Consider the following 24,944-nt stretch of genomic DNA (forward strand, 5'->3'; position numbering starts at 1 on the left):
GCCTCCCAAGTAGCTGGGACTGCAGGCACATGCCCCCATGCCTGGCTAATTTTTGTATTTTTAGTAGAGATGACGTTTCACCATGTTGATCAGGCTGGTGTCAAACTTCTGACATCAAGTGATCTGCCCGTCTCAGCCTCCCAAAGTGCTGGGATTAGAGGCATAAGCCACCACACCCAGCCGCCTTTTTCACTTCCTACCTTCCTCCCCATCTCTGGGTGCACCCTCCTCTGAACTTAACCTGCATTCTTATCTGCTGGCCACTTACCAGCCAGTCCCTTCACCTGTAATGAGCTTTACTCACCTAGAAAGCTCACATCAAAAGTCGCCTCTTTCGCGATATCTCTCAAGTTCTCCTTTCTGGTCCCTTGGTCCTTTGCAGGTATGCTTTTTCTTGTGTAAGCCACATGATAATGTGAGGGGTTTTTTTTCCCTATCTGGAGCCTGCCTGGTGGACTCACGGTCCATTTGTGGAACCATGCATTTCCCTCTCCTCAACTCCCCCTCCTTCATGATCCATGCTTTATGCAGCCTCTCCAAGGCATGCAGAACAAGCTAAGAAGAGGTAGACAAGCCTGCAGATCTTTCTTTTTTTTTTTTTTTTTTTTTGAGACTGAATCTTGCTCTGTTGCTCAGGCTAGAGTGCAGTGGTATGATCTCAGCTCACTGCCACCTCTGCCTCCCGGGTTGAAGCAATTCTCAGCCTCAGCCTCCCGAGAAGCTGGGATTACAGGCACGTGCCACCATGTCTGGCTAATTTTTCATATTTTTAGTAGAGATGGGGGTTTCACCATCTTGGCCAGGCTGATCTTGAACTCCTAACCTCGTGATCCGCCCGCCTCAGCCTCCCAAAGTGCTGGGATTACAGGTGTGAGCCACCGTGCCTGGCCGCCTGCAGACCTTTCAGAGAAGTGAGGTGGCTTGGGAAGTAAGAGAAGACCAGGAGATAGGGGCTCCTAAAAAGCAGGCAAGAGATTACGGAGGGGTCCCCACAGCTCTAGCACACAGCAGCTGCACAACAATGCGCTGGAATTACTGAGGGACATTATGCGCTTGATGGGGGACAGGGAATGCTTGTGCCAAGCCGCCAAGGATCCTGCTGTGCCAGTTGTGACCAGATATACTATCCTTTTGCCAAGGTAAAAGGACTTCCCTACTAAATCCCTTACTTACCACTTTGTTTAAAACGAGTTTAACACCAAGAAAATAGTTTGTCTCTATGTCCTTATTTCTAGTCTTCCTGCTCAACCATGAGCTGTAATAAACACACTCAGAACCATCTAGCCTAAAATTGAGAAGGGGAGGTTCTCACTCCTGGAGAGAGAATTACTGAAAGGGTGGTCTTCATACAGTCTGGGGTCATATCCCCAAGGGCTGGTTTTATATTTGAAAGCAGGCAGTGGGACTCTGACCTTTGCAGAGATAGGAGGGACACCCTTCTATCCAGAGAGGCCAAAAGAGCACAGGACAGCCAGGCCGAGGGCAGTGAAGCTTACGTCCAAGAACTGGCCCGTTCCCCAGCCACCCCGTGCCTATTTAGGACTCGCATGTAGCCGTACTTCTCCTCACCCACACTCAGGCCCCAGGCTCCCAACTGACCAAAGCCTGCAAGTGTAAGTGTCCAGAGCATGGGTCCCTGACAACACCCCCTGCCCTGCTCTTCACTAGCTGTGGTCACTACTTACAACATTTTGTTCCGAGTTCATCTGAAAGAAATGTCACGTCTAGGATAGAAAGAAGACAGACAGGCCAGGCGTGGTGGTTCATGCCAAAATCCCAGCACTTTGGGAGGCCAAGGCAGGAGCATTGCCTGAGGCCAGGAGTTGGAGACCAGGCTAGGCAACACTGTGAGAGACACTGTGAGACCCCTATCTCCCACACACACAGATTAGCTGGGCGTGGTGGTGCATGCTTGTAGTCCCAGCTACTTGAGGCTGAGGTGGGAGAACCCTTTAGCCTGTGAGGTCGAGGGTGTGGTGAGCCGTGATGGTGCCACTGCACTCCAGTTTGGGCGACAGAGACCCTGTCTCAAAAACAAAAACAGAAAGGAAGAGAGAAATTCTCTACATGGCTAGAAGAGAATAACAGGGCCACTAAGCTTCGCGCCACGCGTGGCTAAAGGGCGAGTTACACACAGGAGAGTGCCCAAGGGGACCTCAAGGCGTTCCCTTGGGAAAAGGTGTGCTTAAAACAGCTATGCTTTTCCTGAAAGCGCAAGGCGGAGTCTCCACCCCAAGGGCTGCACTGCTGCCCTCGGGCAGACAAAGCTAGGGCTGGCGTTATTAGTCCCACTCACAAGTGGGAACTCAATGCGAAGTGACAGCCCCAATATTGCACAGATGGTGCTGAGGCCAAGCGAGGTCAGGAACCCAGAAGCCAGGATCTAGTCTGACGCAGACCTGCTGGAGGCGAGCGGCACGGAGGCGTTCCGCCTGACACCGGTGCCTTCGCCTCTCTGCGTCCGGCCGGTGCCCCTGGGTCCAGAGCCTCCCAGACCAAGAATCTGCTCCAGGGTTCGGCTCCCAGGGACTTCCGGGAGCAGCTGGCCCCGCCCCAGGGCTCCTTCGGGCCCCGTGATTGGCACCGCGGGCCGGGGGCGGGGCTTGGGCGGGTTCGGAGCGCCGAGTGAGCGTGATGGCGTCAGGAGCTGCGGGCGCCGCTTCCTGTTGTCAGTGGCCGAGAGGCCGCGTCCTCTGCTCGGAGGCTGAGGGGCTGCGGCAACCGGGAGCACCCCCTCCTCGCTCCCTTTTCCGTTTGGTGAGTTAGGGGGTCAAGAGGCGAGAAGGGCGGCGGAGGGGCGGCGGGGCCGAGGCGCGAACGGGCGGGTGGGCCTCCCGCTCCCCGCGCGATCCGCAGTCCTGGTTGCCCTGAGACTGCCCGGCTTCAGAGCCCTCAGCCCTGCCCAGCCCGCGCCCTCCCGGCTCCCACCCAGCCTTCCCCGCGCACCGCCGCTGCGCTCCCGTCCGCCCCGTCTCAACCGCCCCGCGCCCGCGCCCGCATCCCCTCACCAGCGGTCTTGCGTAAATGCAGCTTCTCTCGTGACCCTACTTTACCCCAGTTCCAACCCCGATCTCAGCCATGTCCTTTCGCCTCGCCCTGACACACCTTGTCCTCTCTCCCGACCCCTCTGGTAACCCCGATGCTCCGCGCTCACCTCCCCGAGACCCAGTATTCGGGTTTCCCCTTTTCTGGCTCAGCTTTCTTATCCCAGTCACCCCCATCACCTGTCCAGCTCCCCAAGGTCTGCTGATCCCAAACACTCTACCTCTGCCCCCTCTCATCTAAGGCCCTCCCCCAAAGTAGGTGCCCTGTTGAGCTCACCGCTTTCTTCTGGATAACTCCGATCTCAGCCTTATTCCAAGTCTTAACTGTGTCTTCTCGTCTTAGTCTCCTAGCCCACTGTATATACTTCCTTTCCGACTCCTGCGGTCCTGAAGACACCCATCCCTAAGTCTTTGCTAAACTGTCCTGAACTCTCGCTGCCTCCTCTCCTACCACCCTCACCCAATCTTGTTAAAAATGACATCTCCATGTCCTTTCACCCTCCCTGACCCCACCGCAGCTCTTCACCCCAACTCTGCGTCCATTCCTTTCCTCGACCCAACTCCCGTTCAATCTGAGAACTTGGTGCAGAGTCTCGTGCCAACTCCACCAACTGCCCCTCAACTGCCCCCCAACTGCTCACTCAGACCGGCAGTTAGACTGAGCAGCGTGATTGGTGGGCCTAGGGCCTCAGGTGGTAAATAAGGTTGGAGGAGCAGTGGGCTCTCCCCAGATTGTGGGTTGGGCCGGAGGGTTTTCCTGGCGTCTGGTCTCCTGTACCTGTCCGCAGCGACAGTGACCCCAGCACTTAAGAGTTACATACCCCAACTTCCCAGTGTGTGAAATGGAGATACTTGCCCTGTGCCTTGTTTTTATTTTATTAATCGGTTCATTCAACAGCTTATTTTTTGAGCACCAGTGTGTGCCAAGCACTGTTCTAGGTACAATGGTGACTGGGTCAGGCAACTTTCCCATTTTCATTCATTCAGAGTTTGGTCCTTGTTAGAATCCTCTGGGATATGGGACAAGAATATAGGGAAGATAGGTGTTATTGGATGGAAGGAAGGAGGGAGGAAAGAAAGATTCCCAGTGTTCACTGACTCCAGTTCTGCCCTCATCCACTAGCCCTGAGTCTGGGAATCAGAGAGTTCTGTCCCTTACCTGAGGCCCATTGCTACTGAACCTCAGTTTTGCCCATGACCGATGACATAGTCCTGGGAGGTCCCGAGAACAGGTGCCCAGGGTGATTGGGTTACAGCTTGCTTTTATCCAAGGTACTGGCAGAAGTTACAGGCAAAGACATAAATTAGTACATGTAAGGTATACATTGGTAGGGGCAGGGTAAGGTGAGTTAAAAGATTTCCTGATTGGCAGTTGGTTGAAAGAGTTAAACTTCGCCTAAAGAGTTGAAGTCAGCGGAGAGAAATGCTTGTGGTTAAGATAAGGTGGGTTGTGGAAGCCAAGGTGTAGATGAAGCCTTCAGGTGACAGGCTCCAGAGAGAATAGATAGTACCTGTATTTTATCAGACCCTAAAAGGTGTGGGACTTTTAGTTAAATCTCTCTTAGATCAGTAAAAAGCCTAGAAAGGGAAGAGAATCTCTACAGGATATAAATTTTCCCCACAAGAGATGGCTTTGCAGGGCCATTCCAAAATATGTCAAATAAACATATTTGGGGGTAAAATACTTCGATTTCCTTTAAGGCCAGTTATCTCTCATGTGATGTTAGACCAGAGTCAGGTTGGAGTTGGTATCTTCATTGCTAAGAGTCTGTCCTGTGAGTCTTAGGATTCTGTTTTAATGTTAATGCTGGTCAGTTGTGTCTAAGCTTCAGAAGGGAGAAGCTATCATGAGGCATGGCCCATGCCCCACTTCCTGTCATGGCCTGAACTAAGTTTTTAAGTTTTTCAAAATCCTTTTGGCCAAGAGGGAATCCATTCAGGCAGTTGGGGGGTGTAGAATTTTATTTTTGGTTTACAGCTCTCACTCAGGAATTGGGGTTTTTCTAGGGCTGGGTTGGCTTCCTCCTGGGGGTCAGTGGTGGAGTCAGGCCGCTTATCAGCCCTGGGACCTCAGGAACTTCCTTGACCTGGGTCAGCTGCCTTTCCGTATCTGTCAGGTGGAGAAAATAAAACAGCACCTCTAGGGTGTTTAGGAGGGATATCAATTAGGCAATATAAGTAAAGAGAGCCTTGGTTTTGTTAACTTCTTTGTGCCATTATTTTTTGGTGTGTTGATACTGCCTTTGTAGGGGAGAAAGTAACAAATAAGGAAGAAATTTTAAAAATCTTTATACAGGTATTTGTTGTAGATGCATTTAGAAATTTGGAAGAATATACAGGAAATTAATCATTATGGTTGTAGGAGTGGGAGGAAAGAACAGGGTAGAGGAACAGGATAGGAAGGGCTTTTACTATACATATTTTAGATTTGGTTTAACTATATAAAAATGGATTATCTATGCAAAAAAATTTTAGAAGGCTGTGTGACAAAGGCTCTGCCCCAGTTCCCTCTCCAGCCAAGTTCATCTGCCCCACGTACTCTTCCACACACCTGTCTGTCCCCACCTGTCCACCACCTCCTGCACACAGCACTCAGGTCCTGTGTCCCCAAGGTCTTCTGTGAAGTCACACTCATGCATTATGTTTCATCTATTTGTTGGAAGTTTTAAATATGCTCTGACCTGCTAGTTTCCTTCCTTTCCTTCTAGGAGAAGACAACAATATTTTACACTGTGCCTTGTAGTGACTAAGTAACTTGCTTTTTTGTTGTTTTTGTTTTATTTTATTATTATTTCTATATTTAGAGATGGGATCTTGCTACATTGCCCAGGCTGGCCTCGAACTCCTGGGCTCAAGCAATCCTCCTGCATTACCCTCCCAAGTGTTTGGATTTCAGGTGTGAGCCACTGCACTCGGCCAAGTAACTTGCTAAAAGTCACCGAGGCAGAGCTGGATCCCAAACCAGCTCTGAGCTGTTCTAAGTCCACTCTCTCCACTACGCCTGTGTTGCTTGCTATAGCTCCCAGCGACTCCAATTCCTGGAGAAGGTGATGTCTCCCTTGGCTTTCTTGAATTACTACTAGAGTTCAGTGACAGACAATCATGCTACAGGAAGAAAGGGAGGAAGAGAGGAAAGAAAGAAGGGAGGGAGGAGAGAGGGTAGGAAGGATTCGGGAGAGGGTACTCTTGCAGAGACTGGTCTGAGTCCTTACCGTTTGCTGTGCCCAGGTCTGAGTCATAGGACATGGGCTCCTCGCAGTGGTCTGGTCTCTTGGAGCCATTCTCTTGGAGTAAGCAGCTATCAGAGTTTAGGCTGCAGGACAGCTGGGATGAACTGGCCGTGTCCAGGCTGAGGGAGGAGGCAGTGATCTTATGACCTGAGTGCTGGACTTCAATGTCCTCAGAGCCTGAGGAATAGGAAATGGAATCCAGAGACTCCTTCCGCTGTAGTTCTGCACCAGAGGTAGAGAGAGGGTCCAGCTCAGAGAGCGGGCAAAGCCCAGACACGGCCAGTGGGCAAGCGTCCACTCATTTAAGATGGCAGACTTGTAGGAGAGTTCGAAGGACAAGGACCTAAGGCCCTGAAGGAAGCTCAGGAGGAACTCGCCTTCCTCGTCGTCCTGGAGCAGGGCGTTGGGCTGGTAGTACTCGCGCAAGCGGGCCTGTTCCTGCAGCAGCAACTTCAGGTAGCATTCCATCAGGCAATCGTTCAGGGCCAGTCGTAGCCATGCCCGGCAGCGGCCCACGTCCGTGTTGACACACGTCACGTGCTCCAACTCTGAGATGATGTGTCTGCAAAAGGAGAACAGATGTGTTTCAAGAAACCACCCCAAATCATGGAGATGTGCTTATCCCCTGGTTAGCAGGAACGAGGAATAACCACTGCAAATAGATACAGGCATGAAGAATTCTTGGATCATAGTGTTTTAGGCCAAATGTGGTGGCTCACACCTGTAATCCCAGCACTTTGGGAGGTCAAGACAGGCGAATCACTTGAGCTGAGGAGTTCGAGACCAGCCTGGGCAACAGGACAAAACTCCATCTCAACAACAACAATAAAATAGCCAGATGTGGTGGCTTGCACATGTAGTCCCAGCTACTCAGGAGGGTGAGGTGGGAGGATAGCTTGAGCCTGGGAAGCAGAGGTTGCAGTGAGCTGAGATTGTACCACTACACTCCAGTCTAGGCAATGGAGTGAGAATTTGTCTCAGAAAAAAAAAAAAAAGCCAGGTGCAGTGGCTCATGCCTGTAATCCCAGCACTTTGGGAGGTCAAGGCGGGCGGATCACGAGGTCCGGAGTTCAAGACCAGCCTGAACAACATGGTGAAACCCCATCTCTACTAAAAATACAAAAAAAAAATTGCCAGGCGTGGCGGTGGCACACACCTGTAATCCCAGCTACTCAGAAGGCTGAGGCAGAAGAATCACTTGAACCCGGGAGGTGGAAGTTGCAGTGAGCTGATATTGCGTTATTGCATTCCAGCCTGGGTGACAGAGTGAGACTCCATCTCAAAAAAAAAGAAATGTATATATATATATATATATATATATATATATATATATATATATATATAGTTTTAAAGGAAATATATAAATATTAAGCTATAACCCCCAACCTTTTGAGACTGGAATTGTGAAAGATAATTTCCACGTTCATTCCAACTACCTCTGGGCCTTGGACATCATCTGCTCATCCAAGGCATGCTGTCAGAGCTCCCTAAGTGCAACGTCCTTGGAGCGGTGAAGATGCAGGGTAAAGACATGGTCCCTACCCTCAGGCACAAAAGACTGATGAAAAAAGGCATAAAGGGTAGGATATCAACAACCCTGTAAGAGGCTTAGGGAGAGCTCCAATGACAGCACGTGGAGGAAGAGTGGGTGATTTGGTTGCAAGGCCAGGAAAGAGAGGGTCTTGAATATCAAACCAATAAGGCAACACAGGGGAATGGTCCCACACCCAGGCAATCCACCAGAATCCCTGGGGAACTTGAGCAGGATACAAATTCTGGAGCCCAAACCTAGTGAATCAGACTCTAGGCTAGTATCTGGGAGCCTGGGGCTATAGATTTTTATTTAGAAAAGTGACTTGACTGGTTTGAGTGGCCAGGTGCCGTGGCTCGCACCTGTAATCCCAGCACTTTGGGAGGCCAAGGCGGGCAGACCACCTGAGGTCAGGAGTTTGAGACCAGCCTGACTAACATGGAGAAACCTCTTCTCTATTAAAAATACAAAATTAGCTGGGCGTGGTGGCGCGTGCCTGTAATCCCAGCTACTCGGGAGGCTGAGGCAGGAGAATTGCCTGAACCTGGGAGAACAGAGTCTCCCTCTGTCGCCCAGGCTGGAGTGCAGTGGTGTGATCTTGGGTCACTGCAACTTCCATCTCCCAGAGTCAAGCAGTTCTCTGCCTCAGCCTCCTGAGTAGCTGGGATTACAGGTGCCCACCACCATGCCTGGCTACTTTTTGTATTTTTAGTAGAGATAGGGTTTCACCATCTTGGCCAGGCTAGTCTTGAACTCCTGACCTTGTGATCCACCCACCTCGACCTCCCAAAGTGCTGGGATTACAAGTGTGAGCCACTGAGCCTGGCCAAAATCAGTTACTTATACATGTATGGATTGGCCACCTATTCTTGACTATAATGTCTTGACATGTTGTTTGGGGTTAAGGTGGTATAGGTAAGAGCCGAGCTCACTGGGAAGAAAATCAGGTAAACAACTTGGATTCTAAAATCCTCATTTCCATAAGCCCAAATTAAGGGGAGCTTCATGTGTCTTCTGGACCCAGTCCAAGCCATCAGGGCAGATGCATGCAGGCTTTTGGGCCTCAGACAGCCTGTGGCCGTCTGAACCTGCATTTGCTCAGACTGATTTTCATTTGCTCAGACAGCCTGTGGCCATCTGAACCTGCATTTGCCCATGACGTGCTCCAGTGGTTTTATAAACAGAAGAGATAGCAAACAGGTTTATTTTCAAAATGGAGCTTGGCTCCTCAGAAGCCTCAGGAGAGGGAGGAGCAGTTGCTAGTCAGTGCACATTCCAGAAGGCCCAGAGCATGTTTCTGTGCAGTGTTTATGTGTGAGTGTGTGTGTGCACGCACAGGTACCAAGGCAGTAACATTTGCTCCCTGTGGCCCCAGGAAGCACCACGGAGGAGACAGGGAGTGGCAGTCCCACCATGGAGAGTGAGCAGGAGCACATCTCGTGTGTACTCATATCCACCCTCACACACCGGTTGTACGCTGAGCTCCAGCAGCAGTTTCTGGGGATGTGAGGCTTTGCTGTCTCCACACCCAGTCCAGCTCTGAGGGGACCAGCTCTGAGGTGACCAGCCCTTGCGCCTCCCCCAGCTCTGCTGTCCTAGTGCCTGCCCAGGAACAAAGGATGACGTCACTTAGGAAACCTTTTAGCCCTCGCTTCTCCTAGTCCCTGCTCCAGGGCACAGAGTCCTGGTGCCTCAGCTCCCTGTGCTGCGGAGGAGGCCTGTTCTGAGACTCTGTCCCCAGAGACTCTGCTGCAGACTGTGTTTGGGGAAAGGATGGCCCACACAACGGTGTGTTTGGCTGAGCAAGGTCTCCAGGCCCACAGCTAGCCTACTCAGAATGCAAGTCCCCATTCACACCAAGTCCTCTTTGTCTGCTGTGGGATAAAGCTGCTTCTTCACCTGATATCCTGGGCTCCACAAATCACCTGTCCACCCAGTCTGCCTAAATCCTGGCCAGGAAGAAAGTGGTGGGAGTGTCAGAGGAGGACTGTGTGAGGGCAGTGCAGTGTATAATTAAGAGGGTGTGGGTTGTTTTAAATCATAAAACAGCAGTTTTACCTTCTTCCCTCTACCCCGATAGCCTTGGGCATTGTCACAGACAACCTGTCACACAGGTTTCTTTGTTTAAAAACTTCTAGGGTATTGTTGGAATTCAGCAAAGCCCAGGTAAACTCTGTGCCAACCAACGGACTGAGCCAAGAAACGGAGATCCCCACACCACAGGCCACTCTCTCCCTCCGTGGTCTCGACACCAGCACACATGCGCACTGTGAGGCACCTGTAGAGCCCCTTCCTGCCCAGGCGGCCTCTGGAACTCAAGATGATGTCCACCCGCAGGAGCGCATCCCCAGTCGCCCAGCACCCTGGACTTACAGCAGCTTGGCACTGCCCAAGCTGCCCCTGCAGAGAGTGCCTCAAGCCAGCAGCCTTCTAGTAGTGTCAGCGAGACAACCAGAGCAGTGGGCCCAGGGAATGGCCCACAGAAGGCCCCGGCACATGATGGAGCTGGACCAAAGCTGGTAGTTTCCTCACCCACCAGTCTGGTGAGTGGTGCAAGCCATTCCGGGGGCGGTCTTGGGAAATGTCAGCTGACGCAGGGTTTCTCCAGCTAGTGACACTGAGTGGTCTCTGCCTTCTCCCTGTTAGCCTTCCTCTCCCTGTGTGGTGATAGTGTTAATAGCATCGTGATGGTGGGGCTCATGTTTCTTGGCTTGTGAGCTGTAGATGTAAGCCAGGCACTGGGCTGATCACTTCCCGTTTGTATCTCTTGTCATTTTCATGTCACTCTGTGAAGACCATTCTCATCTGACCACAGTCTCAGCTCTTTAACCACTACCACTCACCAGCATAAGGCCTCGGGCAAGCCACTTCAGCTCTCTGAACCTTCATTTCCTCCTTAGTACTCGTTATTATTAAATTTTTGAGGAAAACAGGAGGCTGCAGACCCAGGTGTGGGTGTGTACAGCCTGGCTGGCGTGAGGACCACAGGTGGGCCAGGGAAGCATCCCATCACCATCCCGACGGTCAGGAGGCTGCAGTGGGGACATCAGCTAGGCTGCTGCCTGGATGGGAGGCAGTGGCTTGAGCACTGGAGAGGCAGGTGCATCCGGCCTGGTGGCTGATGAGATGTGACTGACAGAGCCAGGGGTGTGGGAAGATGGCTCATGAGCATCCAGTCCCATGGCAGAAATGGGCAGCTCTGTGCCAGCCCTTCAGCTCTCCATGGCCACAGGCTTTGTCCATCCTTGGGCACTGGGCACGGATCAGGCATGGAGTGATGCTGGCTGTCAGTACACTGTGCCCGTTGTTCCCACGAGATGCCAAATGTGCTCGTGGGAGGACACTGGGCGTGGGGCTGGTGGAGATGAATGTGCAGGGTCTGCTGGTCACTGAGGACCAAGGCGGAGGGGGTTTCTGCAGGACACAGAAGGGGTTCTAAGAAGTAAATTGTAAGGAATGATTCCTGCCCCTCAGTCCATTCAGGGTTCGATTTGGAAGGCTGGGCTCCATCACAGAGGCACAGGTGGCTGGTGGGCATGTCTGGGTGCAGTGGAGCAGGCCAGGCGGGTGGAGGGAGCAAGAGCTGAGGTAGTCCCCCCACCCTGCAGATACACGTGCTGGATCTTCAGAGCATCTTCAGAGCGATGTGTGGGTGCACAGGCGGGTGCTGAGGGAGGAGGCTGGGAAGTGGGGGACACGGCTGGGAAGAGGGGGACACAGCTGGGAAGTGGGGGACACGGCTGGGAAGTGGGGGACACGGCTGCAGAGTGAAGACACAGAACCTTCTGGTGCCTGTGGTCAAAGAGTTTGGGCGTTAGACTGTGCTCAACCCACTCTGTGGCTGAAGTCTCCTGCCCAGATAGAGGAGGGTCCCAGCGTGGTGGGGGCTCCGTCCACCTGCATAACCCTGGCCAGTGTCCTGGGGTCTCCTGCCCTGTCTGGGTTTGTCTTGTCTAACTCACCGGGCAAGTCCCTGGAAGATCCCAGGTGTGGGTGTGAACCATGAACACTCCTGGCACCCAGGCTCCCGCGGCCACAGTCAGCCTAGCGTCTGTGGCCCTCTGCGCTGTGTTCCTCATGCCACCGCCACGGTGGCCGCTCCTCCCTGGCTGCTCTCGGGCTGTTGCTCTGTCGGGGAGAGGGGCCTGCCCCAGGTGGATTTTAGGCAGGTTGGTTGTCCTCAGAGCTCAGCATACCGGAAGGCCAGGAAACCTTATAAATGTGGTTGATCTTGTTCTCTTGCCGGTAGGTGGGAGTGACCACCTTTCCAGGGCGTCTACATTGCAGGTGAAGTGGAACTTGACAGTGGTCTTCAGTGGGAAACCTCCCTGTAGCTTCAGGTCTGTGCTAAGTCCAAGCAGCCAGAGTGATGTGGCGGGGCTCTCTAGCACACGGCATCCCTGGCCCGGGGACCGAAACCCTGCGGTGGGCTGGTCCAGTTTAGTAGAAATAGAGAAAAAAATCCCATAAAATCCTACCTACTGTTCAAATTGCTCAGTGTCCAACTAGCTGCAGGCATGCTTGGGGAAAGGTGAAACCAACCAGGGGCGCTGCAGGCTGTTACCCTTATGACACATTGAAATGCATTTTAAAATTTACCATTAAAAATTGTCGGCCGGCCTTGGTGGCTCACGCTGGTAATCCCAGCATTTTGGGAGGCCAAGACAGGTGGATCATTTGAGGTCAGGAGTTCTACACCAGCTTGACCATCATGGTGAAACCCCATCTCTACTGAAAATACAAAAAAATTAGCCAGGCATGGTGGTGCATGCTGGTAGTCCCAGCTACTTGGGAGGCTGAGGCAGGAGAATGGCTTGAACCCAGGAGGTGGAGGTTGCTGTGAGCCGAGATTGCACCACTGCACTCCAGCCTGGTGACAGAGCAAGATTCTGTCTTAAAAAAAATTGTCATGAATCTTTTTTAGCCAACCCTAAATGGGTGGCCTCAATGGCTCCGCATGCCTGGAAATGGGTGTGAGTGCTGGACATTGACATCTGCTGCTTCAAAGGCATGGGGGCTTGGAGGTGAGGAAGGTCCAACGCAGCCCTGGGGACCAGGTGCCGGGCACACGAGGCTCAGCGGCGGTGTGGCTGGAAGGACTGAGGCCGAGCTTGCGAGCTCACTGGTGAGGCGCGCCTGTGGCTGCAGAGAACATGGTTCCAGGCAAGCGAGGCTCAGAGGCAGTGTAACCGGAAGGACTGAGGCCGAGCCTGCAAGCTCACTGGTGAGGCGCACCTGTGGCTGCATAGTTACTTTTCTCTGGGAAGAACAAGGACAGAGCAAAATAGAATGAGATGAGCACATCACACACATGTGCTTCCTTGCTCCTGCCCCACTATGAGCTGCGGGAGGTGGTGCTGGCTCTTGGGCTGTTTATTCCTGGCAATAGAGCCCCCGAACTGGCATGCATTCAACCCCTGATGGGTGCGGGCTCAGGCTCTGTATGCCTTGTGTGGCTGCAGCCCCATGAAGCAGGGTTTACATTATTGCCTGCTGCTTACCCATAAGAAGATCAGGACCTGGAGCAACAGAACCACCTGCCCAGGCCTTGCCCCTCCGGAGGGGCGGGGCTACGGCCACAGAACCACCTGCCCGGGACTTGTCACTGTGGAGGGGTGGGGCTATGACCACAGAACTACCTGCCCAGGCCTTGCCACTATGGAGGGGCGGGGCTATGACCACAACCGCTGTGGAGGGGCGGGGCTATGGCCAGCCTGGGGCATGTGCACCAGTGCCCCCCATGCTCAGGGCTTCTCCCCACACTTGTTATCCCTCATGACTGGCCCTGGGTCATACTGCTCATGGGATGTGGGTGGTGCCAGCCTCTCCCCCAGGCCTCCACATCTACGTTGTCAGAGTTTGAAAACACACAGATGCTGCTTTGCATTTTTATTTCTGCAAAACCTGCTTTATTGCTCCATATACCCCCAGACAACTGGCTGGAGTGCTCAGGGATGGGTGGCAGCCACCTGCGTGGGGTGCGTCTGATGATGCACATGCTGACTTGGGGGTTACCATCAGGCAGTGGGACTTGGGGTCCTGGGAATTTGGCAACTTGGGGGTGACCATCCAGCAGTGGGATGTGGGATCCTGGAAGCTTGGTGATTTGGGGGTCACTGTCCAGCAGTTGGACATGGGGTCCTGGGAGCTCAGTGACTTGGGGGTTCTCCGTCCAGCAGTGGGATCTGGGGTCCTAGAAGCTTGGTGATTTGGGGGTCACTGTCCAGCAGTTGGACATGGGGTCCTGGGAGCTCAGTGACTTGGGGGGTCTCCGTCCAGCAGTGGGATGTGGGATCCTGGAAGCTTGGTGATTTGGGGGTCACTGTCCAGCAGTTGGACATGGAGTCCTGGGAACTCAGTGACTTGGGGGTCTCCGTCCAGCAGTGGGAGGTGGGGTCCTGGGAGCTCCTTACAGGGCTGGGTTTGCACCATAGGAAAAAAGACACAGGGCGGATTCTGCCTGTAGTGCGCCCACATGCCTGCGTGCCGGTGCGGCTGTGCACCCAGGGCTCCGGCGAGTGGCTTCCATGTGTGCTGCGGTTGGGGGGTGCTGGGGGTTCCTCTGAACATGGTCGTCTGCCTCAGCTAAGTGGCCTCACTCGCGCTGGTGCCCAGCACATAGCAGGTGCCTCAGCAGAAGCTGGGGGGCATTGGGGTGAAGTACTGGCTGGCAGCACACTCCTGGCTCCTCCACGGAGGGTTTCGCTTGTCGTGAGTTGGCTGCGCCACCTGCCCGCCATGTCTCTCTGCAGCACGGGGAATCCAGGCTGCGCCACCTGCCCGCCATGTCTCTCTGCAGCACGGGGAATCCAGGCTGTGCCACCTGCCCGCCATGTCTCTGCAGCACGGGGAATCCAGGCTGCGCCACCTGCCCGCCATGTCTCTCTGCAGCATGGGGAATCCAGGGCAGTTTTACAATTCCAATTTATTAGCTTGCCATGCTTCACTTTTGACCTCAGGAGCTTATTTTTTTATTGAAACTTTAAATAATTTCTCAGAGCTTAAAGGAGAATGTAGTCCATAAAATTTAAGGAAGAAGCACATTTATCAGCTCACGTTGGTCATGGTGACCTCAGCGCTCTGTTTTGATGATCCTGGTGGCCTCGAAGGCTGGTGAGGGGGCTGCTGTCTCCACGGCAGCTAGGCGGCTGGTGCACGCACTGCCTCCAGTAACAATCTTCCTGCCCAGCATCTGTGCTTTCCTGTCCTGGGGCAGATCTGCAGTTATCGCCTTTGTGTGGCCTCAACCTCTCCTTCCCAGGACCCTTCTGTAGAGGATGAAGGGAGGGTCCTGGGCCTTACCTCTGTCCCAGGGAGACCAGTGTCACCTGCCTGTCCCCATGTAAAGGCAGGGATCCTGTCCCAGCAGCTCTGAGTCCTCAGTGCCTAGAGTAGCACTGGATACACAGTTGGTGCCTAATAAGTGTCTGATGGATCACACTCAGAGAAGCAGTGAAGAGCGGGCCTATTCCCTGCTGGACCCCCGCCAGCATGTGCATCAGCTCAGAGATGCTTCTCAGCCCAGGGACCCTCAGCCGCAGACCACCTAGGGCCCAGGAGCCACTCTCCGGTGCTGCATCTGGGGTCCTTGCCCATGTGGCTCCTGCTTTCCCTCTGGAGGGGACGTGCCACAGGCTGCAGGGCTGGGTCCCGGGCTCTCCTGGGGATTCCAGCATTGACGGTGGCTGGGACAAGTGGAGCTCTGGTGCAGAGGTGGCCGTGCCCCTCCGACCTCACCATAGGCTTCCACCAGTTGGGCCTCACATTGGACAGGGGCCTGGATGCTGCTGGGAGGCGGTGCTGTGCTCTCACATAGGCCGCTGCAGGGTGGGGACTCCCTGGGGCTGCTGTCCCTACCCCCCACCAGCGTGTCCTCATCACACTTGCTCCATGTTCACATGAGGTCTTCACCGCTCTGGGCAAGCGTCAGGAGAAACGGGGGTGGTGGTCCCACGGAGGTTACTGAGGGCTGGAGAGGATCCCTGGGAGGATCACGCCTGCCCGGCCCCTCTGAGTGCCGCTGTCTTCTCTCACTTCCTTGCCGTGTTCACTTCCACAGTGAATACAGAGCCTGGTGTTATGAATCTCAAGTCCCTGAGTGAGATGTGAAAGGACAGTGGTGTGTGGCCCACATGCAGGGGCAGGGACAGGGCGAGGGGAGCCCACCCAGAAGTGAATGGGTAGGCTCCTGACTCAGGCCGGGATAAACGCCCGCTTACCCAGGGTGGCTGTCACATGGTGGCTGTGGAGGCTGCCACCACCTGGCATGAATTCACAGCCTGCCCTGTGGCTTCTGTTCTGTTGTGGCAGTTAAATTTTCATGAAGAATGTCTTGTTTTACCAACCAAATTATAAAAGTCCTCAGGGCAGGCCTGTTCCTCCATTGCTTCCCCTCTGTCTTGGACGGAGCGGCATGCATGTCGCTCTCAGGGTGCTCGATAAACCCGTGGGACTGAACTGAGGAGAAGCCACATGGAGAAGTCCTTGCAAGGTGACTGAGACCCCAAGGGACTTCCATAGAGGCGGGACTTTGGCGCCGGGGGAGACCACACACAGGTGGGGGTTGGTGAGTACTCTTGTGTGCTGGACTGTCTCTGCCAGAGGTGGCTCACGTCCCTGTGTCCCACTTTTTTCAGCTTTGGCAAAACTGACTTGGGAGAGTTGAACATAAAGATGCCCTCCAGCTGGAAGCTTCTTTCGGGGATAGCTTCTGACTTGGGTGGGCAGGAGCATCTGGCAGAACTGTGTCTAGTGCTTAGTGACTCTTAGCCAATGACTACTGGAGAAATTAGTGGACAGGCAAGGAGAGGGTGTGTGCTTTAAATGAGGGAGAAACTGGCAGAAGCATGCTTGATTTCCTTCATAATTTTAGCTTTCAAGTCTCCCCAGGCTGAGGGACTTATAACAAAAGCTTTTATAGCTGAGCCTACTGTGTTCCAGGCACCTCATACGTGTTATCCGACTGATAGAGTTTGGAAATCCGCCCCTGCCCAAATCTCATGTTGAATTGAGATCCCCGATGTTGGAGGTGGGGCCTGGTGGGAGATGTTTGAATCATGGGGGCGGATACCTCACGAACGGCTCAGCACCATCCCCTTGGTGACGAGCAAGTCCTTGCTCTGTGTTCTTATGAGGTGCGGTCGTTTAAAAGTGTGTGACACCTCCTGCCTCCCCCGCTTCCTTGCTCCTGCTTTCACCATGTGAGACACCTGTTCCCACTTCACCTTCTTCCATGAGTCAAAGTCCCTGAAGCCTCCCCAGAAGCAGATGCTGCTATGCTTCCTGTACAGCCCACAGACACTGTGAGCCAATTAAACCTCTCTTCTTATAAATTACCCAGTCTCAGGTATTTATAGCAATGCAAGAATGAACTAACGCACCTACTAGTCCTAATTCTCCAGCATCCCAACTGCTCCCTGTATGAGGTTAAATGATATCATGTGAGAAAACTCCCAGCAAGGTCTCCAATAAGAGGAACCATTATTACTATTATTATCCTACAATGGTGATGAAGAGGAAGGCAGTGAGGACATTGACGGTGATGATGATGGCGATGATGATGGTGGAAACGAGGGTGATGATAGTGGTGATGATCTTGATGGGACAATGATGGTGGTGATGATCTTGATGGGGCAATGATGGTGATAATCTTGATGGGGCGATGATGGTGGTGATGATCTTGATGGGGTGATGATGGTGGTGATGATCTTGATGGGGTGATGATGGTGGTGATGATCTTGATGGGGTGATGATGGTGGTGATGATCTTGATGGGGCGATGGTGGTGATGATCTTGATGGGGCGATGATGGTGGTGATGATCGTGATGGGGTGATGGTGGTGGTGATGATCTTGATGGGGTGGTGATGATCTTGATGGGGCAATGATGGTGGTGATGATCTTGATGGGGCGATGATGGTGGTGATGATCTTGATGGGGCGATGATGGTGGTGATGATCTTGATGGGGCAGTGATGGTGGTGATGATCTTGATGGGGCAATGGTGGTGGTGATGATCTTGATGGGGTGATGATGGTGGTGATCATCTTGATGGGGCGATGGTGGTGGTGATGATCTTGATGGGTTGGTGATGATCTTGATGGGGCGATGATGGTGGTGATGATCTTGATGGGGCGATGATTGTGGTGATGATCTTGATGGGGTGATGGTGGTGGTGATGATCTTGATGGGGCGATGATGGTGGTGATGATCTTGATGGGGCGATGGTGGTGGCGATGATCTTGATGGGTTGGTGATGATCTTGATGGGGCGATGATGGTAGTGATGATCTTGATGGGGCGATGATTGTGGTGATGATCTTGATGGGGCGATGGTGGTGGTGATGATCTTGATGGGGCGATGATGGTGGTGATCTTGATGGGGCGATGATTGTGGTGATGATCTTGATGGGGTGATGGTGGTGGTGAGGATCTTGATGGGGCGATGGTGGTGGTGATGATCTTGATGGGGCGATGATGGTGGTGATGATCTTGATGGGGCCGTGATGGTGGTGATGATCTTGATGAGGCAATGATGGTGATGATGATCTTGATGGGGCAATGATTGTGGTGATGATCTTGATGGGGCAGTGATGGTGGTGATGATCTTGATGGGGCAGTGATGGTGGTGATGATCTTGATGGGGCCGTGATGGTGGTAATGATCTTGATGGGGCGATGATGGTGGTGATCATCTTGATGGGGCAATGGTGGTGGTGATCATCTTGATGGGGCCATGATGGTGGTGATCATCTTGATAGGTTGATGATGGTGGTGATCATTTTGATGCGGTGATGATGATAGTGACTTTGATGATTATGGTATGCATGATAGAACTGGTGATAATGGTAATAGTGATAGAGATGGTTGTAATGCAAATAATTATGGCGATGATGGTGGTGGCGATGGTGGAGATGATGATGGTGGCAACTGTGGTGATACTCATGGTGATGATGGAGATGATGGAATAATGGTGGAGATGGTGGTGATGGTGGAGATAGCGGTGATGGTGATAACTATGATGATGATGATTATAATAGACATGATGATGATGATGGTGATGGTGGCTACTATGGTGATAATCATGATGATGGAGATGATGGAATAATGGTGGAGATGATGGTGATGGTGGTGGCGATGGTGATAGTGATGGTGGTGACTAGGATGATGATGATTATGATAGAAATTATGATGATGATGATGGTGATGGTGGCAACTGTGGTGATAATTAGAGTGATGGGGATGATGATGATGATGCCAGAAATCATATTATAGACAGGAGGAAACAGATCTCCTTGAGGAAACTGGAGATCTGTAGGGGCTACAGAGGAGAGACATAAATACTTCTCCAAACTTCAAAATAATGGGCTCCCAATTCCACATGAGTGAGACCCAATAAAATTTCAAAATAAATTTTTAAAAAATTAAAAAATTTCAATTCCATTTAAGATCAAAGACATTTTTGACTCTTAAAGGATGTTGAGGGAGCATTTTTGTTCCCTTCATTGGTCCAGACACACATTTGAGCAACTCACTTCCTCATTATGGACATGCCACCCCAGCTATCTGAACTTCCCGAGCACAGAAGCACTACCAAGACCACAGCTGACACTGACAGTGGACGGGGTAGAGTCAACAGTGGACCAGGTCACCTTGGCTTCACCTAGAGGAGACTGGCACGAACTGCCCGAATCCTTGTCTCTGATGGTGTCTCCTCTGCAGCTAAAAGCACGAACATTTGCATGGAAGCTGGTTTTATGAGACATGTAAACATTTATTTAAAGAGAAATGAAAATAGCAACAGAAAATAACTGCTTCCTGACTTTAAAACGCCCTCACCAGGAGTCTTTGGCAGTATAATTATGCTTGTACAAATTTTGCAGCTACTGTCAAGTACGTCTATGAGAAACACAATTTTTAAGGACTTTATAATGCAGCAGTAAAATTTCTGCTCTAGGCTAAAATATCACGGATCAAGATGTCAGCCCAGGAGCTAATAATGTTATAGTCTTTCAACTCACATCTCTAGGTTTAAGTTGCAAATGGAGAATTTATATCAAGGTAGGCATTTTCAACAACTGCAAATTTTTCTGTCCCCAAATGTGGTGTTATTTGAGAAATTCCAAAGTATGTCAAATGCCACTTTCATCTTTATGGAGATGCTTCCTTTGCAGACCTCATCCCCTGTTCCTGTCTCTCTCACTTCATGGTCTGGGCACACTCTGTCTCCCACTGTGACCTCTGATGTAACTGGGTGCAGTCTTCCCTCTGGCTTGCCGTGCTCCAGCCACACTGCCTTCTTTCAGCCCCTCCTGACTTCTCCTGCACTAATCTCCTGGGCTTTTCAGTACGTTGGGTCTCAGCATCACATCATCACCTCCAAGAAGCCTTTTCTTGAAGGCACCAGACACACAGCAGCCCTCCCATCTGTATTGTCTGTCTCTCTCAGTTATCTCCGTAGCAAGATCTACCTGGTTACCTTTATTTTGTTTACTTGATTTAGAAATCTGTCTTCCGTATAAGAATGTCAGCCTGTCTTAGTCGGTTTTGTTATGCTATAATGAAATACCTGAGGCTGGGTAATTTACAATGAACAGAAATATATTTCTCGCAGTTCTGGAGGCTGGGAAGTCCACGATCGAAGAGCCAGCAGGTGCACTTGTCTGGTGAGGGCGGCTTCCTCTGCCTCCAAGGTGACAGCTTGTTGCTGTGTCCCCCAGAGAGGACTAATGCTGTGTGCTCACATGGCAGCAGGTGGAAGAACAAAGGGATGAATGCTGCATGAAGCCTCAATATCATTTATGAGGGAAAAGTCCTCATGGTCTAATCAACTCTTAAAGGCCTCACTTCCTAACACCATCACATTGGCTATGACACTTAAACTTTTGAAATGTGGAAAGCAAGCATTCAAACCATAGAACCACCCCAGCATCCCAGGGCTAGCAATGCCCCTGACACATGGTTAATTCATACCTATTTATTCATTGAATGGATCTTTGCAATGACCCTCCTGGTTTACGTTTTCTGTCTATCTCTCTAACTCTCTGGACCCACGCACCCTGAGATCTTCCCTGTTAACCACACTACCCTGTGTTCATTGAACCGGGCACACAAGCTACTCAGTTGGCACTTCTGATACTACACTAGAGAATACAAACCATGCTTTGTCCATTCTGAACATCCTGGACTTATTTCAGGGTTATATTGTTTTACTGTGTACTTACGGTTTTATTGTTATCTTTTATGATTAGAGTATTTGATATTTACATAATTATAACTTGAATAATCTGTAAGCCAGTTCCACTCTTAACATCAGTGTTTACAAAGATATTTGTTTTATTCCACTCCTTGTCCTATCTTGAGGTCTCAAATCGATAGAAATGTCTTTGAGTATATTTTTCTAAGAGAGTATGTGAGAAGAATGGCTTCTGCATGCTCATGCATCTGTATTTCATTCATGGGTGACTTACCTTTGTGAGGTTAAGAATTCAGAGGCTGCAGATATAATCCTCCAAACTTGATAGCTGTAGCTGCCTTGTCAATTGCCATAAGAAATTCATACCTATGAGATTTTTCTTTCTCTGGAAATAACATGTTTATTTTGTTTGGGAGATTAAAATATTCTTTATAGTCTTGGATAAAATAAATATTGGTCTTATTTATTAATTTTGCCTGAAAGGGAGTAAATATTTTCAATTTGTAGTGTCAGGAAATTTTTAAAGCATCTTTTTGATCATAGGTAATGCTCCTTTTCTTAATGTGACATCTTTGTAATTCCAAAAGTCATACATTTTCTGCCTGGGTCTCTTACTGATTTCCACAGATCTGGATTTTTTTAAACTGAAGAAGAACAATACCACATGGAAGTTTGAATGTTCATAGATGAATGAAGAGCAAAATACAGAATAAGTTATGTCTAAATACAAAGACTTCGTTATAGTTCTCTCTCTCCATCCTGCCTCACTTTTAACAATATTTGACTCTTTATAGAAAAAGTAATAATGCATTGAAAGATTTATGCCATGTGTAGAATTAAAATATATGACTCTATGAGCATAAAATCTTGGGAGGGATAAAACGGAATTTTACTGTTACAAGGATTTTACATTATAAAGTAGTATAAAATCATTTGAAGGTAGATTTTGATCAGCTAAAGGTACATGCTATAATCTCTGAAACTTTGTAGGGTAGTGACTAGCCAATAGCTAAGTGAAAATTATTCAAAACTAAATTCTTCAGCTGCAGTAATCACATTTCACTATTAAATGGCTGTATTGAATAGCACAGTTATCAGAGAAAGTTTATTAGGAATAGCTACTCTAAATGAAGAACTAAAATAATAACACAAAGAGGCATGGCTGTAAAGTCAATAGAGGAAATAATATGGGATATTAAATGTGCTAAATCCCAAAAAGGCAAGAAAAGGAAAACAAAGATCAAAAAAACCAAATAGGACAAATAGAAGACAAATACCAAGATGACAGTTTTAAAACGAACCCCACAAGTAATTACAGTAAATATAAATGGACTAAATATTACACACAAAAGGCAAAGATTATCAAGACTGTAAAATAAAACAAGACCCAACTGTCTGATTTTCTCAAGATCTGCATTTTAACTCTGAAGATACCAACAGTTGGAAGTAAAGGGATAGCCAAAGACACAGCATGAAACTATTAAGGATGAGAAAGCTGGAACCACTATATTAATACCAAAGCAACCTTTACGACAAGGAGTATTACCAGGGATAAAGGATAATATTTCATAATGATAAATGGTCAATTCAGCAAGACCAAATAGCTCTACATGTGTATGTACCTAATAACAACTTTAAAATACAGGAGGCAAAAATTGGCAGAACTAAGGTTAGAAATAGAGAAATCTACAATTATAGTTGATTTCAGCACCTTGTCTTACTGATTAATAGAACATACTGATATAAAACTTAGTAAGTTTATCCAGGATTTGAACAGCAGTATAATCAATGTTCGTAGAACATTACAGCCAGGTACTATGGGGGACACTTTTCTTTCAAGTGCATACAGAATATTTACTAAGAGCATATCAAAAAGTACAATAACATCCAATTAATTATTGTTAATAATAAACTATCATAAGAAAATTATCAAATATTTGTAAATTAATGAACATATTTCTAAACCTGTGGATCATGGTAGAATCAGAAAATATTTTGAACTATCATAAAAACACAAAATATCAATATTTGTGGTGTGCAACTAAAATAGTGGCTAGAGGAAAATTTATAGCTCTAAAATGCGTGTTTTAGAAGAGAAGAAGAGCATAAAATAAGTGATCCAAGCTTTCACCTTAAAGAGCTAAAGAAGAGGAATTAAACCAAAGTAGAAAAAAAAAAGATGATAGAGAACAGAGATTAATAAAATAAAAATTAAATAAAAAGAAAATTGACAATGTTGAGAGCTTTTTTAAGAAAGACTGACCTGGTAAATAAATTTCTGGTAAGACTGATGAAGGAAATAAAAGAGAAAACAAAAATTCCAATAACAAGAATAAACGGCACCTCTGCATTAAAAGAAACATCACAAACAACTCTATCCTGATAAATCCTACAACTTAGATGCAAAGGACAGACTCTTTGAAAGTATGTATTATCAAAACTGTCACAAGAAAAAATATAAAACAAATAGCCCTATATCAATGAAAAATATTGGACTTATAAAAAAACAAACACGAAACTACCCATAAGGAAAAGCGCAGTCTCAGATGACTTTGCTGTAAATTCTATCAAATACTGAAGGAAGAAATATTGTCCAGGGTACACAACCTCTTTCAGAAAAAGGAGGGACCACTTCCCAACTCTACGAGGCCAGTACAACATCAGTACGAAAACTGAGAAGCACATTACAAGAAAAGCAAGCTTCAGACCAATATCCCTTATGAACACAGATGCAGAAATGCTTAGTAAAATATTAACCAATGAGATCCAATTCTGGTAATATCTACACAATATTACATTATGGCCAAGTGGGGTTTCTCTCAGGAAAGTAAGCTTGGTTTAACCTTCAAAATCAATCAGTGTCATTCTCCACAGTAACAAAATAAAGGAGAAAACAGCCCCCTTATGATTACCTCAATAGATGCAGAAAAAGAATTTGACACATGTTGACACCGATTCATGATTTAAAAAAATATCAGAAGTTGGGAATAGCAGGAAACTTTCCAGATCTGATGAGGGGCATCTGTGAAAGACCACCAGCCAGTATCTTAATGTGAAACGCCAACCTTGTACCTGCCAAGACTGGGCATAAAGCTGGGCTTTCTGCTTTGACCACTACTACTCAGCATTCTCCTGGACATGCTAGACAGTGTGTGAGGCCGGAAAGACTTCACTGTCTAGAGTCGTCTGGTCAGGTTTAGGCTCCGGGGAGGCGTGAGCGAGCCAGGATGGTGCTGTAGCTGTGCGGCTTTGGCAAGAGCCTCCAGGCAGAGGAGCCACCTCTCTGGATGTGCTTGGGGCTGGCCCGGTCTGCTGGAGGAGCTGTGGACCTCGTGTTCTTTATAAGGCTGTTTTTGCAGCTTGGCACCTGGGCTGGGGAGTGGTGGGAAGGTGCGGAGGTGACGGGGGCCCTGGTCAGCGTCGGTGCCCATCCCGACGACTATGACGGTGCCTGTGGGAGTTTGCTTGGCTTCCACACCAAGAGACCACAGGCTGGGAAGCTCAGACAGCGGGAATTCATAGCCTAGGTTGTCCGAGATCAAGGCATGGGCAGGGTGGGTGCCTTCTGAGGGCTGTGAGGGAAGGGTCTGTTCCAGGCAGCTCTTTGTGGCTTAGAGAAGCTTCACCCCGGTCTCTGCCTCCACTCCCCTATGACGTTCTCCCTGTGTGTCCTGGTTCCTTCTAAGGACACCAGTCATGTTAAGCTAGGGGTCCCCCTACTCCAGTATGACCTTATCTTAATGTAGCCAAGGATACCTTTGATGACTCTATTTCCAAATAAGGTCATATTCTGCAGTACTGGGGGTTAGGACATGGGCATATGAATCTTTGTGGGGACACAAACCTGCAGCCGTCAGAGGTGCCTCCCCGTGCATCTGACAGCTAACATGCCACCCTCCACAGCTGGAACTGCTCAGTGCCTCCCTCCACAGCCTGCCCCAGGCCTGGC

The 24,944-nt window shown here is 49.7% G+C and overlaps 1 protein-coding gene across 3 annotated transcripts in view; it reads left to right on the forward strand.

Annotated features, from left to right (window-relative positions):
- Nucleotides 1-2,637: 2,637 nt before the first annotated feature.
- The window catches only part of LOC135271280 (uncharacterized), a 46,379-nt gene continuing 24,072 nt past the window's right edge, over nucleotides 2,638-24,944 (forward strand). Inside the window, exons 1-2 of one of the 3 annotated variants that reach the window (XM_064368246.1) lie at nucleotides 2,638-2,757; nucleotides 9,944-10,348. The gene's annotated coding sequence lies outside the window, so the exon portion shown is untranslated. Of the gene's footprint in view, nucleotides 2,758-8,648; nucleotides 10,349-24,944 lie in introns of those variants that run through there. The other 2 variants (XM_064368248.1, XM_064368245.1) reach the window with 2 other exon arrangements.

Source organism: Aotus nancymaae, unplaced genomic scaffold (genome assembly GCF_030222135.1).
Source record: "Aotus nancymaae isolate 86718 unplaced genomic scaffold, 86718_ANA_hifiasm-v0.15.2.pri h1tg000076l, whole genome shotgun sequence".
In the NCBI taxonomy this organism is placed as follows: Eukaryota; Metazoa; Chordata; class Mammalia; order Primates; family Aotidae; genus Aotus; species Aotus nancymaae.